The sequence below is a fragment of the Triplophysa rosa genome, linkage group LG13 (genome assembly GCF_024868665.1).
Source record: "Triplophysa rosa linkage group LG13, Trosa_1v2, whole genome shotgun sequence".
Classification (NCBI taxonomy): domain Eukaryota; kingdom Metazoa; phylum Chordata; class Actinopteri; order Cypriniformes; family Nemacheilidae; genus Triplophysa; species Triplophysa rosa.
The window spans coordinates 23053917-23058916 of NC_079902.1; the positions used below are offsets into that span (position 1 = coordinate 23053917).

The window sequence follows — 5000 nt, forward strand, 5'->3', positions numbered from 1 at the left end:
ACTAACAGAATACTGAAAAAACTGAATTTGCCGTTACGGTTGTTACAAGAATATTAAAGAAGGAGGCAGTTTTCTTAAAATCCCATCAGAGCCGATGAAAGCAGTTAAAGAGAGCTCATGAACACAGACTGTGGAAACACCGAGGAAATAGACTGTAGGTTTTAGAAACACTAGAACTTAAATCCAAACATCTCATATTAATCTCTCACACTCATCTCGGGGTACAAAACCACCTCTCACATACATCAGAGGGGCGGGTGATTATTCGAATAATAACGACAACATAATGTATGATCTAAATCGCAATGAAAACATTCAAGTGATAGAGATGATCTACTAAACAATGTTTTCAAACAACTAGGAAGACTAAAAAATTTTTTAGACATTTACAAAACTTCAAAACTTGTTTGACATTTATGTTGCTTAAAAATGTCACCTGGCAACACGATTTGCTTTTTTTTGCAAATATGCTAAACAAAAAGCGCTGAATAATGATGAGTTTCTAATAGAACTCCTAAATACAGGGCGGTCTAAAAAACTAAAACAATGCATTTTTATAATTGAATATACGCTTTGTAATATTATACAGTAGATAATAATATCATCATAACATTTTGACTTAAGTTTTAATATGATTTTGGACCCACTGTATAAGAAATATTCATGGCTTATCTATTTGTGACCCTGTCTGTGAAAACCAGGCTAATGTCTCAGAATCTATTTTTGAGATAACAAGCATCCAAGTTTGATTTCAATATAATTTCAATCTTTGACATTGCATTACTTAGTCAATATTACAGATATCAGTGTTATATTATGTTCTTTATATTATGTAAAACAATTTCATGTAGAAAACAGCAAATCACCCAAAAATGACTTTAGCTGGTTGTTACAGGCAGGGTCACATTATCTTAATTGACTGGCCAATGTCATTTGTGTGTGAGTGTTTATGTGTGTTCTCAAAACAGCTTGGTGACAGAACACATCTGTGGCTCCTGAATAATGATCGCTGACCCTTAGACTTCATTCACACAGACACCTAAACGTATTAGATAATGTGTGTGTGTGTGAGAAGGGCACAAAAGAGGCACAGAAAGACAAAATCAAAGTCAAGAGTAACGGAGTGTGAAAGAGAAGAGAGAGAGGAAGTGTGCGTGCGCGTGTGTGTATGTGTGTCATCTAAGTGTGTGGTGATGAACCAAAGTACAGATCAACCAGACACAAGAATAAAGGAGTGTGCGCGCACGTATGTACGTGTGTGTGTGTGTGTGTGTGAAGACAAAGGGTCCTCACAGAAAATTGTACAGTAAGGATATCTGATAGTGATGCTATTGTTCTTTAATAAATTATGTCATTAAAACCATTTAGTGAATAATTACCAAATGGGGGCCCCAAGATGGATGAAGGGGGGGCACAGATTTTGTGGCATTTTATGAAATATAGAAATGTATCATAGATTTTATGCAAGCAAACATCAGAAAAATAAAACCACCAACCAAAAGAATTGATGTTCCAGCATTGTGTAACTGAATATGTTTTTGGTTTAATTAAAATTCCTTTAAGTCTTTAAAGGGCTTTATTTGGGGGGGACACACAGCGATGCACTCTACACAAAGGGTGGCCTTACAACGAAAAAGTTCGCTTTAAATTTTTATAGTACATGCCCATAAAAAGTTTTTAAAAAGTTTGAACTCAAACAGCATTGTCCATAAATCATGGTACGTATCTAAATAAACATGCTAACACCACGGTAGATTAGCTTTGGAAAAGAACAAGCGAGCGTGTCGGTTTGTGTGTCTGTGTCCAGGCCAAGGTGAAAATGTGTCGTATAAATGAAGGTAAATTCAATGAAACGCATCACAGAGCAAACGGTGGTCTGCTAACCCAGATTTCTCTCTCTGGGGGCTTCTGAGACTACAGATGAAAGCGCAGATCTACAGTCAGTGCGTTTCCTTATTTTGTGCAAATGGAAATAATGTTCTTTAATGAATGCAAATATTCACATCCAACATTCAACAGCCAGATCACTTACTCCTCTCCAGATCTCCCCTCGCCTAATAAAACAGACACAAGAGGCCTTGTTACTCATTAGGTCTGTTTTGTGTGTGCGTGTGTGTGGAATAAATGAGTTGTGTATGATAATGTCTGTCTGTGAGAGGCTAATGGGGGTCATTAGCATTTTCAACCAACAATCCCATTACACACACACACACAGGTTTGTTTCACTATATTACTAAGGACATCTCATTGACTTGTAGCAATGTTTTCATACCCGATTAAGATTGTTTTCCTAACCCTGTCACAAACCTGTGGACTTTAATAGATTTCACTCGTGAGAAGCACACACACATCTAGAACAACATTCCTTGTCAGATGAACAAACAACATTTTTTAAAGGTTAAGCAACTCCTTAACCCTTTGCTGAAAAGCTGTTCGTAAGAGTTTCAGCTGCACTTCTTCATAGAAAGCGGCGACGGAATGTGTTTGGGTCAGAGGTGCCGGACGCCTTTGAGTCCATCCCAGACAAGAAAAGAAGCTTAACTGAGAACAAGATATGAAGTATAAGAGACACAAAGAACAGAACACACACTCTCGTCTTAATGTTGGAGGAGTTAGAGACAGGCAGGAGATTACAGAAGAATAAAGTGATAATTATAGACCCTACAGGAGGAGAATGAGAGACTTCAATCTGCTGCATGAGACATATGGGGGGATTTAGTTAAACCCTCATTAATATTTTGTTATTCTCCAGGTGGGTTATTAGAGTCTGAGTGTACAGTATTATGGAGGTGTTACGTAGTGTAAGAAAAATCCACACTCCATCTGCACACTGCATAAAATGTCAAATCAAATTGGCTTTACAGGTCACTTCAACTTTTATTTATATTATACTATTATATTTAATAATATTAATTATAATAGAGTGACTTGTAAAGCCAATTTGATTTAAAGTAAAAATGTAAAGGGATAGTTCACCTAAAAATAAAATTCTGTCATCATTCCAAAGCTGTATACATTACTTTGTTCTGCTGAACGCAAAGGAAGATGTTTGGAAGAATGTCAGTAACCAAACAGATCTCATCCCCCATTTACTGCCATAGTAGGGAAAATAAATACTATGGGAGTGAAAGGGAGATCTGTTCTGTTACTGACATTCTTCCAAATATCTTCCTTTGTGTAAAAAATAACGGGTTTGGAATAATCTGAGGGTGAGTAAATGATGACAGAATTTGCATTTTTGGGTGAACTATCACTTTAAGTCAGCTTTTAAACAGAAGTTTTTAAGAGGAATTTGTTTAATTTTTTGTTTCATTTAAAGCGATAGTTCACCCAAAAATGAAAATTCTGTCATCATTTACTCACTCTCTTGTCATTTCAAACCGTTATGACTTTCTTCTGCAGACCACAAAAGAAGATATTTTGAAGAAAGTTGGTAACCGAACCCCATTCACTTCTATTGTATGGACACAAAACCAATGCAAGTGAATGGGGGCAGGTTAACAGAACCTTCTTTTGTGTTCTGCGAAAATAAAGAAAGTTAAACAGGTTTATAGTGACATGAGAGTGAGTAAATGATGACACAATTTTTGTTTTTAGGTGAAATATCACTTTAAGTATCAACTCTGTCTCAAATGTTTCTCCTAAGATTACATAGGTGAACTAAAAAAAAAGAAAATGAGATAATTGTTTAATTACTGTACATTTTAAGTATGGAGGTGTAAAAAGAATTTCACTGCATGTGGTACTTTGTATGGTTGTGTATGTGAGGAATAAACTTCGAACTGAACTGGTTCTCAAACTTTTCAAATGAATGTAGATTGTAGAGGAAAATAATCTGGATTTGGGACAATTTGATGAAAAATGTTCATATTGTGATCTGAATAATATTGACTTTTGATTGCAAACTTGACAAATCCGAGCTCAGTTTGACACATTGTAGAGATCTCTTCTAAAACTCAATTGTTCTCAAGAGAAATATTCGAGACACAGATGAGATTTATGCAAAAGTTTCAATTTGCTACAATTTGTATATATATGTTGTATATACATACACATACATCACATCATCGCTGTCCTTCCAAGGCCTTGTATGTAAATTTTTCAGGAAACGGAAAAAACATTTGCAAGATATTTGCAAATCGCAGTAACAAACATAAAGGGTGACTAATAATAATGATTTATGGCAAACAATAAAAATCACAAAATATGGAGATCCAAGGTTTCAGAAAGCCAGCAGCGATTTATAATATCAATACACCGTATATTTTACATAGGAATTACATAAATAATCCATGCGTACATAATCCATAGTTTTTTTTAACTTTTTATTATATTTATTAAATTTTATATTATATTTACATAAATACAAAAATCTGTGGATACAACCTCTTAGTTGGGTTAGTCGTAACAAATCTGAAATCTACTCCGGTGTAGCAGAACCAGAGCGACCTGCACAAATCCCAGACCTGAACCCCGACTGAACCCGTTTGGGATGAACTGAAACGCAGATTTCAAGCCAGACCCCATGACAAACATTCAGCGCCTGACCTCATTCATGCTAGTTTCAAATCCCTGCAGCCATGTTCCAACATCTAGCAGAAATCCTTCCCAGAAGAGTGGAAGCTGTTATGGCAGCAAAGGGAGGATTAATAACACTTATCAAATAAAACGTCCACATACTTTTGCCAAACAGTGTAGCACCCCACATCTTCTTTCTAATGCGTTTCTTTCTAACAACATTTTATCTGTTTAGACCGGTGAACAATACAACAGGAGACTCTGAAGACAACTGAAGCGAACAGCATGACACTGAACTACATTTAGACGAGCGTCGGTGACCAGGAGCATTTCTGACAGATGAGATCTCTGCTTACACGCTGGAGTTCCCAAAACACACGAGCCTCCCGTCTGGTTTCTGTAAGGAATAATTATCTCTGGTTTAGATAGTATGCTTCAAAACCGAGACCCCGCCCCCTCCAGCTCCTCCTCTGGGGGTTGAG

At 36.4% G+C, this 5000-nt stretch overlaps 2 protein-coding genes across 3 annotated transcripts in view; one reads left to right on the forward strand and one right to left on the reverse strand.

Moving 5' to 3' along the window:
* The window catches only part of LOC130563481 (dedicator of cytokinesis protein 2), an 86892-nt gene that overhangs the window by 31811 nt on the left and 50081 nt on the right, over nt 1-5000 (reverse strand). The gene's annotated exons all lie outside the window — the stretch shown is intronic.
* The window catches only part of LOC130563482 (uncharacterized), a 19024-nt gene that overhangs the window by 2910 nt on the left and 11114 nt on the right, over nt 1-5000 (forward strand). Inside the window, exon 2 of the mRNA XM_057349023.1 lies at nt 4754-5000. This exon is cut by the window's right edge and continues 1407 nt beyond it. The gene's annotated coding sequence lies outside the window, so the exon portion shown is untranslated. The remainder of the gene's footprint in view (nt 1-4753) is intronic.